The sequence below is a fragment of the Saccopteryx leptura genome, chromosome 1 (genome assembly GCF_036850995.1).
Source record: "Saccopteryx leptura isolate mSacLep1 chromosome 1, mSacLep1_pri_phased_curated, whole genome shotgun sequence".
Taxonomy (NCBI): Eukaryota; Metazoa; Chordata; class Mammalia; order Chiroptera; family Emballonuridae; genus Saccopteryx; species Saccopteryx leptura.
In genome coordinates this window covers 86750910-86764219 of record NC_089503.1, presented here as the reverse complement: position 1 = coordinate 86764219, position 13310 = coordinate 86750910, and positions in this window count along the sequence as shown.

Sequence of the window (13310 nt, the reverse complement as noted above, 5' to 3'; positions counted from 1 at the left end):
AGTCCATAGCAGCCTGGCTGCTCATCCATAGCAGCACATAACGTGTGTTTGGCGCTTGCTGACATCATCAGTGGGCGGGTGCAGCAAGCGCCGGAGGACAGAAGTCTAGGAGGTGGAGAGGCAAGAGGCGGAGAGCCAAGAGAGCCTGCAAGACAGCCTGCTGGTGTAAAAAAAGGTTAATAATGTAAAAACAGTACACACACCATACACACAATACTGTGTAAGTGTAAGGTGCTTTGTGTGTAATCATTACACAGTACACAAAGCAGCTTACACTTAAACAAAGCACCATACATTTACACAGTGTGAACTACATCGGTCTTATACTATAAGAGACCACTATAAGATGTAGTTCACACTGTTCCCCAATGTATAATTATCTCCCATATCTCCCACTATTTCCCCATATTCTGAATGAGAAAACTGCTGAAATTAGCGGTTTCCAGCATTGAATCCGCCTCCTATTGATTTCATTGGGAGTGCGGTGGATTTTGTGGAAGAGAGCTCCTGAGAATCTCGGGTTACCACAGAATCCACCACAGCCTCCTTTTGATTTCAATAAGAGGCGGAGAAATGACAGTTTCCGACACATTTCTTCCTCTCCTATTAAGTCAATGGGAGGCCGCAGCAGATTCTGCTCAAATATAGAGCACTTTGCTTAATTTCTTTCATGCTAGAACTTTTCCTAGAGTAGAAAAATTCCAAAGGTGGAATCCGTCACCCCCAATAGACTTCTATAGAGGCAGATCTTTTACACTGCAGAATCTGCACAGCAGATTCCTCAGTGTGAGGACTCTTTCAGGTAAGATATGTCAATTACTTCCACATCCAAAATATGATGTAAGACTGGGAGCTGAGCAAGGAATTTTGACTTTTAATTGAAGTAACTGTCCTTAGCCTCCTACTCCTCCATTCTTCCTTTTTCTGGCTGTAGATTTTACAGCACCCTTTTTTGTTGCCATCTGTTTTGGTCCTAGGAACCATATGCCCAATTAGCCATCTCCAAACTTCCCTGAAGAACAAGCCCCCTTGGCTGCCCTCTGTCCCTGCCAGTCATGGTAATTATGGTCTTCTGGTGTCTGGCAGACCATAACATCATCTTTCATTTGACTTTCCCACAAAAGGATGGGATGATGGTGATCTTTAAAATTATAGATTTGGTGGGGCTGAAGAATGAATCTGGAGATGAATCACAAAGGGTTGATGAGTGAATGGAAAGTGAAGAAGTGATAGTAAGTGTAGAAAACTACAGTATAGTAGCTGCAAGATTATAATTTTGGAGAGAGGTTATTCTTAAAGAGGAGAAATTTAAGCATATTTAAATGCTGATGAGCCACAAGTTTAAGAGAGGAAGGGTATGGCCTGACCAGGCGGTGGAGCAGTGGATAGAGCATTGGACTGGGATGTGGAGGACCCAGGTTTGAGACCCCAAGGTCGCCAGCTTGAGCACAGGCTCATCTGGTTTGAGCAAGGCTCACCAGCTTGAACCCAAGGTTGCTGGTTCGAGCAACAAGTCACTCGGTCTGCTGAAGGCCCACAGTCAAGACACATATGAGAAATCAATCAATGAACAACTAAGGAGCCACAATGAAGAATTGATGTTTTTCATCTCTCTCCCTTCCTGTCTGTCTGTCCCTATCTGTCCCTCTCTCTGACTCTCTCTGTCTCTGCCGAGAGAGAGAGAGAGAGAGAGAGAGGAAAGGTATGTGTAAAGTAGAAAGTAAGTTACTGTGGAAATAAGAGGGTGTGCAAGACTAGAGATGGAGAGCTATCCTTAGGCAGCAAGGTGATGTCTCTTTATTTAATTGGAAGAAAAAGAAAGGATACAAGATATGAATTACATAAGTATACAAGTCTGATGGGAGAGTATCTAAAGAGTTACCATATGTGGGCTTTAATTTTCTTGTTAAAATGAAGACAAAGGAAAGTTTCCATTTCCAAACCATTCTGTGGCTCCTATACCTTGATCATTATTTTCATTTTTCTCCTTTCCCTAACATTTATATTAAACCCTTTATAATTTTATATGGATTTTGAAAACAGTATCCTTTTTTGTAGGGTGACCATTTTTTTCTAACAAACTAAGACACTTTGGACTGGGCTTGTCTTGGATAAATAGAAATATAAGGTCAATCCCAACTATACACTCACTATTTTTAAAGAATTTTCCCTAACCGCTTTGACCTACTTAAATCACAGCAACTACCATAGTGTCTCTCCATAGAGGATTGGATAAAGAATATGTGGTACATATACACAATGGAATACTACTCAGCCATAAGAAATGATGACATAGTATCATTTATGATAACATGGATATACCTTGAGAACCTAACACTGAGTGAAATAAGTAAATCAGAAAAAACTAAAAACTATGTAATTTCACACAAAGATAGGATATAAAACTGAGACTCATGGACATAGATAAAAGTGCAGTGGTTACCTGGGGGAGGGGAGTAGAGGGGAGGGGACTGGGGAAAGGGTGTAAAGAGGGACAAATATAAAGTGATAGAAAGTGATTTGACTTTGGGTGATGGGTATACAACATAATCGACTATTCAAATGCTGTGGAGATATTTACCTGAAATCTATGTATTCTTGTTAACTAATGTCACCCTGTTAAATTTAATTTTCTGAATAGAAAAAAAATCACAGCACCTTCCTCTGAAAGCTTCTTTCATGAACACTGCTTATTTTCTTACATTTTATATAGAAGGAGGTCAGAGGTATAGCCAGCACCCTTCTAATTCCTCAATGATGTTTCCACAATATAGTTCCATTGCCATTTGAGGCTCACACATCTGACCATAGTACCTTCTCATCATCTTGTCTACTACTAACCACTCCCATGGTCATATATTAGAACTTGGTTCTATCTGAAATTGTCCCACTCATAAATTTTAAAACTTTAATAATCCTCTGAGACATCAATCATTTTTGTATTTTTTTCATAACCTTACACCTTGTATAGCTTCTCTTCATCAGTGTGACTTAAAATCTCTTAACAGTATAAACCTTCTTTTCATCACACTAATGGTTAAATATTCATGAAACATTGCAGGAAAATTGACCAAAATTAAAGTACCAAAAAAATAACCTGAGTAAATTTATCAAAGTAGAAATTATTTGACCTAAATGTAATAAAATTAGAAAATAATTCCAAACAAATATATAAAAACAAAAAATTCTCATCAATTCAAAAACTCTCTTAAATATCTTCTTCAAAAAATAAAAAACAAAATTTCAAAACATCTGAGACACTCATAATTTATATACTATATAGAAAAATCTACTGAATGTAATTAAAAACGAGACTACAAGAAAATTCTTGCTTTCAAAATTGTTTGCATAATTTTTAGTGATATGAGTAATCAACCAAATAAACAAGAGCAACAAAATGAATACAAGAAGTGAGAAGTAAAGAAGTACGTAATGGTAGCATCTTAAAAACCATAAGAGAAAAACAATAGGATCACTAATACATATATGATATGCTTTAAAAGTATACACAATAAAACACACACACACACAAAAAAGTATACACAATAAAACAGATATGACGCTAGCTAACCTAATTGAGAAAAAAAGAAAGACGGGATAAAAACAAAAAAACTGAACACCAAAAGAAAAAAAATGGATTCTATCAGAAATTATTAACAGTATTTTGAAACAGATGTAAACAGATTTGAATAGGCAAATGAAATGGATTAACTTGCAAGGAAATATAAATTATGTTGTGTTAGTTAGTTTTAGCAAGTTTGTGATTTCTTGCAGTCATTGATCTGTTTAGGTTTTTAAAGAGTGAATTCCTCAGAAAAGACCTACATAGCCATAGGAGTGAAGTGACTAGAATTGCATTTATAAAATATCACTCCCATATATATCCTTGCCATTCTTTATTCTACAGCCAGAGTGCATGTTTGCAGACAGTTAACAAAACACAAAAGAAAGATATTGGTGGCTTTGACTGGGGTAACGACAGTGAAGTTAAGGAGATGTACACAGATTCAAAAAGTATTTAGGAGAATCAACATTTCTGGTGATTGAATGGTTGAAGGGAAGGGATAGAACTGAACATAGCAAACTTCTTGTATTCATTTCTTCACTTATTTCTTGTCTTTGATTTTCTTTACAGCCACAGTACCTAGCAGGCATCTCTTGCATAAAAAGTATTCTGTGAACTGTTCACCAGTTCATACAACACATTCAGGGTGGGGCAAAAGTAGGTTTACAGTTGTTTGTAAACATTATTGTATTATTTTTGATAAAAATAATACAATAATTAATAAATAATAATAGAAAAATAAACACCTTGTTTTGTGTACTCACAACTGTAAACCTACTTTTGCCCTGCCCTGTATTTATTCTCAAATAGCAATAAAAAGATGCTGATTTATTTTCTGGATGTGCTACATAGACAGTAAATTTTATAAAAATTACCCAAATGTAAAAATTAATCAATAATAAAAAGGTTTGAATAAACAGATCACAACTCTTTATTTTTTTATTAAAAAGCACTGTGGTGGCCCTGGCCGGTTGGCTCAGTGGTAGAGCATCTGCCTGGCGTGCGGGGAACCTGGGTTCAATTCCCAGCCAGGGCACATAGGAGAAGCGCCCATTTGCTTCTCCACCCCCACCCCCTCCTTCCTCTCTGTCTCTCTCTTCCCCTCCCGCAGCCAAGGCTCCATTGGAGCAAAGATGGCCCGGGCGCTGGGGATGGCTCTGTGGCCTCTGCCCCAGGCGCTAGAGTGGCTCTGGTCTTGGCAGAGTGACGCCCCGGAGGGGCAGAGCATCGCCCCCTGGTGGGCAGAGCATTGCCCCTGGTGGGCGTGCTGGGTGGGTCCCGGTCAGGCGCATGCGGGAGTCTGTCTGACTGTCTCTCCCCGTTTCCAGCTTCAGAAAAATACAAAAAAAAAAAAAAAAAAAAAAAGGCACTGTGGTGAATGCATTATCAGAATTCTAAAATCTTGTTCGATGTGGGTAACATTTGGCTGACCATTTTCCTCAGAAAGAAAGACTATTGACTCAGACTTCTGATACTGTTCACAAACACAGTAGAAAACATCTTTGAGTTGGTCCATGCTTGATAAAAGCATAAGCCCATATGAATGAATTTAAAATGATTTCTGGGATTTTAAAAGCATATTAGAAAGTACATAATGACTAAGCACATTAAAAATCCAATAGACTGAGATTGTACCAGGATACAATAAATCTCAAGTTGTACTCAAACTTCATCATTTTTTTAATTTTCATAACTGAAAGCCATCTGTGCTGCCCCAGACAGGGTTCCTTGACCTCACATGTGAGCACTCAGAATCATAGCACTTACACAATACATAAAAATGATTGGATTTTTAGTCAGCTTCCCTTCATTTGAATTTGAACTTCCTAAGGACAGCAACCATGTATTATTTATTTTTATGTCCTTATGGGTAGTATTTAGCACACAAGAAACATCTAATAAATTTTGAATAAATGGAACTCAGTGTTCGCTGCTGCCCCCTTCCTTCAAATATCCTTGGATCGTCAGAGGAATGGAAGAATTGAGAGAGATATGCAGTTTAAAAATGCTTCTGTTATTTTTATCATGAGCTACAGCCAATGGAAGGCTTACTCTTTTATGATTTAGCCACCTAATTTCTTCACTTCTGTCCAGGGTTTCTCAATCTCAGCACCATATACATTTTGGGTTGGATAATTCTTGGTTGTGGGGGGCTTCCCTGTGCATTATAGGTTGGTTAACAGCATCCTTGGCCTCCCCCTCTAGATGGCAAAAGTGCCCTCCCTGTTGTCTCCACACATTGCCAAGGTCCCCTGTGGAGAAAATCATCCCAGATAGAGAACCATTGCTTATGCTTGCCTGGAATTTTATGGTACAAAGTAGTAAGGAAAGCAAAATAAAGGAAAACAAAAGCAATCTTTGTCAAAGTCAGGTCAACCAGCCCGTACAGGGTTACAAAACTGAAAGGTGAGAGAGAAGGAGCCCAACCATAGGTTGGTCCCAATGAGAATCAAGCCTCCTCTAAATGTTTCAGTGGGAATTGCATGTGATAAAATATATAAGAACTAGAAAGCCCAGCGGTCATACGAAATGACCGCTGTTCTAGATATTATAAATTGTAATTAAAATGATTTGTGCAAAGGTGTCTGCTAATTCAAACTGAATTACCCAGGGCAGGTGGCGAGGATGCCCCTTTGCTTATTGCCCCATGGGGTTTCCCCCTTCTACTTGCTTAATTGCTTAAAGTACAGTGCAATGAAGGAAACCACTGGCGGTACATTTCTTAAGAGCCACCACTAGTTCAATAAATAAAGGTGATTTAAATAATAAAATGTTAATTCACATGTCAAAGATCTCTTTGTACACAACATTTCTTGTGTAGATCTTTCCATCATTTTTAAGCTCGCCTTGCAGAGGACCATTAATTATTTTAAATTTTATGTCCGTTCTTTCACGAACTCTTGAACAGGCAACATAAAGTTGACCGTGTCCAAATGCAGGCTCAGGTAAAAAAAATGCCAACATGCTTAAGCGTTTGGCCCTGAGACTTATTGATGGTCATAGCAAAGGCAAGTTTTACAGGAAATTGTCTATGTCTCAATTGAAACGGCAACCCTGTTTGAGATGGAGCCAAATCAATTCTTGGAATGACATGTATTTCACCTTTAGAGGAGCCAGTCAAAGACTTAGCTAGTATGACATTATTTTTCAATTGGAGAATCTCTAGTCTTGTACCATTGCAAAGACCCCTTCTGGTGTTAAGATTTCTTAACAGCATAATAATTGCTCCAATCTTTAACCTCAATTTGTGAGGTGGCATGCCAGAAGGCGGGACTATTTGAATGCAGTGGCAACTTCAACCCATTGGCTAGTATAGTTAGGCAAACCAATAAGCTATCGGCAATAAACAGACACTTAAGCCGCATATAGTAAAGATGCCTGATAAGTTCTGGGCTCATATAGATCTTGGAAAACATTTGTTGAATCTGAATGCCAATGTAGGATGGCTTTAGAAAGATGTATAATTTTGCAAAATACTAACTGGCAACACAAGAAAGGCATTTAGTATGTTTAGCTGCTTTAGTGGTGGTTTTCATATTCCAGTATTTCTAGTTTCAATCTGAATCTTTTCTCTAATGTTCCAGTATTGTAACCCATGCAGAAATCAGAGCACCTCTATCACTGTGCCTGGGAGGAAGAGATGCCTGTTAGCATTTCATTATCGCTCACCTTGTCTGCGATCATATGGCTGCATCATTTTGTGAATAATGGTGTCTAAATTTCCTCTTGAAAATTAAATAATACCACTCTAATGGGGTTCATCTTTAGAACAATTTCCAAAGAGAGAAGTATACTATTTATATCAATGCAGAATTGTTTCAATGCAGAAAAAAAAAATTAGCCTGGTTTCAGTGTTTGAGATTCTCTCACTTCTTTATATTGTGTTACTATTTATTTATTTACTTACTTACTTATTTATTTATTAGTAAGTGAGAGGTGGGGAGGCAGAAACAGATTCCTGCATGGGTCCGACTGGGATCCACCTGGCAAGCCCCCTATGGGGCAATGCTCTGCTCATCTGTGGCCACTGCTTCGTTGTTTGGCAACTGAGCCATTCTTTCTTTTTTGGCACCTGAGATGAGGCCATGGTGCCATCCTCAGTACTCAGGAATAACTTGCACAAACCATTTGAGCCATGGCTGCAGGAGTCGAAGAGAGAGAAAGAGAGAGAGAGAGAGAGAATGTTGAGAGGTGGAGAAGCAGATAGTTGCTTCTTCTGTTTACCCTGACTGGGAATTGAACCCAGGATTTCCACATGCCAGACTCTACTACTGAGCCAACCAGCCAGGGCCTATTTACTATTTAAAACAAATAGGATGATAGTCTTAATTACTTTTACAGAGAGAGAGGAGAGAGAGAGAGGTGTGGGGAACAAGAAGTACCAACTCATAGTTGTTTCACTTTAGTTGTTTGTTCATTGATTGCTCGTCCTGTGTGCCCCAACTGGGTAAGCACAGGGTTCTGAACCCGCAACCTCAGTATTTCAGGCCAACATTCTATCCACTGTACCACCACAGGCCAGGTTAGCCTCAACTATTTGGGGCGGGGGGTTCCAAGATGGCCAAATTTTAATTTAGGCATTACTTTATTAAATTTTATTTTGACATAAATGGAGCCTCATTATCACCAAAGTCAATGTTTGACAAAGTTGTTACATGAATCTAAATACGTGATACCTTCTAGAATGCTTTAGTAATCTTTACTTTTGACTTTGACATGAAAATAGAATTGGAGAGAGGAAGAAAATCTATGTTTGTGGAAAGGCCATTGAAGAAAATAGAAAATTATTAAACAAAGAAATACTGTCCTTTACATCTCATCTTTTAAAAATCTGTCTCTGTCTCTCTCCAAATATTTGCATTAATCAAATCTAAAACAAGGAGAAGCTCTAAAAAACACACAAATATGTAACATGACATTTTTTCTAGAAACCTGAATGTGAAATAATTTTTCAAATTGGATATACAGCTGAAGTGGCAGGCCCTGCTCCATTTCCTGGCCCAGACTTGAACATGAAAGGTCACGTCGTCCTGCTGAGCAGGTCTCCACGGCCTTGGGTGTACTTGCGTTTGCTGGGGGAGACAGGCTAAAGAGCTCTTCTCCCTTGCTTTCAGACAGGGGCAGCTCATCTCTTGGCAAGCCTGCTGCATTTTTTCGGTTTTAGAAGCAGCCCACACAGAATCCTGGAAGCGTTAGCACCCTGGGATTTTTCTGAGTTTGAGAAGCATTTAAGATCATACTTGAGATAGGAGCTACATACATAGGCTAAAAGACAGCTACCCACCCTGGCACAAGTATTTCTGTGTTCAGGTCTTAGCTGTCTACCCCCCTTTTGCCAGCCCTCCACCATTCACCTTGGTGCAGGTGCCTTTAAAATGTCTCATTCTTTCTTCCTCAGGGCTGCCTGAGAGACAGCCCCATGCTTCTACCAGCTTGTGCTCTTCCCAGTCCCCCCACTACTCCAGACATGCTTCGATCTGGTCCCTGCTGTTTGCCTGCCCCATGACCATGACTTCTTGCTTCTCATGGAAGCCCTTATAAAATGTCCAGGTTTCCTTTTTCTGTATAAACAGGAACTACAATTGTCTGTGGCTGAGAATTTGTTTTTTTGGAAGAGGGTATTTGTAACAATTATGACATGTCTGTGATCCTTGCATTCTTAAGAACTCTACCTTTCTTAGCAGTCAGTAAGAATCAAATACCTGTTTTTATATCATCAGTACAGGAAGTCATGTTTACTTTGATCCAAGCTTAACAGAACCAAATACCATTTTCACTTGAGATGTAGTTTGGAGGAAAATAGTGCTGTTCTTGTAACATGTTCTGTAGTAACAATACAGATGTCTGCACCAGGCACCCTGGAAGTGGGGATATGTGCCCTGCCCGCAGCTGCATTACTGACGGACTGTTCCCTCACAGCTGACATGAATTGGAAAGAATGGGGACCCAGAGGGAAACTAGCAATACTAATTGAGAACTCCATAGATAATGTGTTTTTAAGTTCTCACATAATCTTTTAAGATAGAAATATTATCCTTATTTCAACCAAAGCAAACTGGTTAAAAAACCTGTCAGCATCTGACAACTGACAAGCAATGGCAGCACAATTAGGGAGCTATGTCTGATTGCAGTGTCTGTGTTCCCCACTCCTCAGCTCTCCCCCTTCCCGACAAACTACGTTTGTAAGTCCGGGTTCTGGAATTTAGCTGTTAACTTCAATTTTCTTTGTCTCAGTTTCTTCACTCATATAAAAGATATGTGGTGGCCCTGGCCAGTTGTCTCAGTGGTAGAGTGTTGGCCTGGTTGTGGAAGTCCTGGGTTTGATTCTCAGTCAGGGCACACAGGAGAAGTGACCATCTGCTTCTCCACCCCTCCCCCTCACCTTTCTCTCTATCTCTCTCTTCCCCTCCTGCAGCCAAGACTCTATTGGAGCAAAGTTGGCCCAGGTGCTGGGGATGGCTCCATTGCCTCTGCCTCAGGCGCTAAAATGGTTCTGGCCGCAATGAAGCAATGCCCCAAATGGGCGGAGCATCGCCCATTTTTGGGCATGCCGGGTGGGTGGATCCTGGTGGGGCGCATGAAGGAGTCTGTCCGACTACCTCCCTGCTTCTAACTTCAGAAAAATACAAAAGTAAATAAATAAATAAATAAATAAAGATATGTGGCAACACCTAACACGTACCAAAAGAGGGCTTTTGTGGAAATGAGGGAGGTAATGGATGTGGAAGTAAAAATACTTAGATTTGAAGAAACATTATTTATTTATTTATTTATGAGATGAGGGGAGGCAGATAGACTCCCGCATGAGCCCTACGTGAATCCACTGAGCAGCAAGCCAACTAGGAGGTGATGCTCTGCCCATCTGGGGCATTTCTCCTTTGCTCAGCAATGGAGCCATTTCTTTAGTGTCTGAGGCAGAGGCCACCAATCCATCCTCAGCACTAATGCCAACTTGCTGGAACCAGTGGAGCTATGGCTGGAGAGGAGAAGAGAGAGAGTGAGAAGGGGAAGGGTGGAGAAGAAGATGGTTGCTTCTCCTGTGTACTCTGATAAGGACTCAAACCCAGGACATCCATACTCTTGGCCCACGCTCTACCACTGAACCAACTGGTCAGAGCCTGAAGATACATTATTACTGTGATGATAGGATGTGTTGCAGTGCTGAGTTTATGGTGATGCTGTGGAGTGGATTTCAAGAGATGCTTTTAATAACTAAATATTGTCATTTATGACAACATGAATGGACCTAGAGAACATTATACTAGTGAAATAAGTGAGTCAGAAAAAGCTAAGAATTATATAATTTCATACTTAGGTGGGATATTAAAATGAGACTCATGGACATAGATAAAAGTGAAGTGGTTACCAGGGAGAGAGAGTTTAGGGGAGAAAAGTGGGGGGAAGAGTGTAAAGAAGGACAGATACATGGTGATGAAAAGTGATTTGACTTTGTATGATGGGTACCTATGTACTCCAATTGATCAATGTCACTCCAATAAATTTTCTAAATAAAATTATTTAAAATTTTTAAAAAATGGTGTCTTCTATCTTTGTGCTTTGATCTTTTTAGAAACTCAATTTGGGTCACATATTATTTGGTGATAGAGTTGAGTTTTAAACAAAACACCTTAACACAGGCTTTGCCAGCCTGGATTGATAGTGAGTTTGTCACTGTAATCCTTGAAGAAGAAACAACAAATGTTGAAACAATACCTGGCATGTTTGTCATGGGCAGGTGTATGGTAAAAAAAAAAAAAATTGGGAGCTCTAATCAAGGTTTGTAGTTGTAGAAAGAACTTAAAATTAATGCTATTTAATATACCAAGAAATTGGATACTAATGGTTTTTGAATGCTGCTGTGATTCTGCAAAACCACTAGGCATTAAAAATATCAGATAAGCAAACCCCAAAGGAAATAAGATCTAAAATAAGAATGGTTGAAAAAAATAATGCAACTTAAGGCCTGGCCTATGTGAATATCACATGATCGCCATTTTGTAGGCTCAGGAAGACTCTCTTCTCCACAACCACCCAGTGCAGTTACTACAGTGACTGAGGTTCTACTGTTAGCATGTCTTCGGTTTAAGTATCACTGCTTTATTAACTGTTCTTTTTAAAAGAGAAGTCCTTATAGATGGGCATTGCAGGGTTCTACTAGCTTTATAGTGGTTTCTTCTGTTTCTCAGATTATTTTACTGGAAGTGTCTTCTAATGAAAATGGAGCATGTTTCTAAGTCAAAATAGCTGACTTCATTTAAAATTTCAGCCATGCCAATTTCCAGGTTTGTGATTATAGGCATCTTGTATCTCAATGTATTCCTCTATGTAATAGTGAAAATAGTAACTACATTGTAGATCACTTCATGTAATTATTACAACATACTGAAGAGAATGCCTGTAGATCTGGGTTTCCTATACAGAAAACACTTGGTAAATTGTTCCTGACTCTGCGTACTGCATTTAGACTATTTGATTTCAATGTCAGGGGCTCCAAGGAAAAAGAAAAGTAGGGAGCTAGAAATGCCTATCACCTTAGTCATGTCAATTATACCCAAATTTAACAAACATCTTCTTTCTTTGATTAGCTAGAATAGTCAAAAAGTATTCTTGGCAGTCTACTCAGGTTGGAAGGAACAATTATTATTTAATTAATTAAATATTTGGTTCATTTAGTATTAACAGTTAATATGTAGGAGTAGTTAGTATTTTTTAAATGATGGATCATCTTCACCCCCCACCCCCAGTCCCGGCTTTATGCTATAGAGATGAGTGAGGCAGAGCACCTTTCTTCAAGGAGATTATGTTCCTTAGATAGCAATTCTTAAAATCTCAGAGTCCACACAGACTAGACAAGGTTTTTTGTTTGTGCGTGCATGTGTGCATGTGTGTGTGTGTCCCTGGACATAATAATCAGTAGGTAGCATTAGATCAACCCACATTTCCTTCCATTTTAAAGACTGAAGTTCCTCACTTCACAGACTGTGAAATTCTGGAGCCTCAACAGATGGCTGGTGCTGGAGAAGAAATAAAGCTCTTTCTTGAGGACAACACTGGCTGGTTCCTCCTGCTTCCAGCTTCTGTCCACCTCATGCTGGGTGCTGGGTTAGTCCTGACCTTTGTCAGAGACTTCTACCAATTATGCTCTCAGTCTTCACAGCATTGTGGTAGCCTGGGCCCTTCCAGAGCCTCCAACTATGACACCTAACCATGAAACCAGCGCATGGTCTGTGCTTTAAGAAATTCAATCAAAGCCCTGGCTGGTTTGCTCAGTAGTAAAGCGTCGGCCTGGTGTGCAGGAATCCTGGGTTCGATTCCCGGCCAGGGCACACAGGAGAAGTGTCCATCTGCTTCTCCACCCCTCCCCCTCTCCTTCCTCTCTGTCTCTCTCTTCCCCTCCCACAGCCAAGGCTCCATTGGAGCAAAGTTGGCCGGGGCACTGAGGATGGTTCTGTGGCCTCTGCCTCAGGCGCTAGAATGGCTCTGGATGCAACAGAGCAACGCCCCAGATGGGCAGAGCATCACTCCCTGGTGGGCATGCCTGGTGGATCCTGGTCGGGTGCATGAGGGAGTCTGTCTGACTGCCTCCCTGTTTCCAACTTCAGAAAATACAAAAAGAAAAAAAAAAGAAATTCAATCAACATTTAATTTCTAAATTAAAAAAAGAGAGAGAAGAAATTCAATCATATAGTAGGTATGACAGAAAGAATAGCTCCCATTCTAATTAGAGGAGGTCAGAGAATAAACA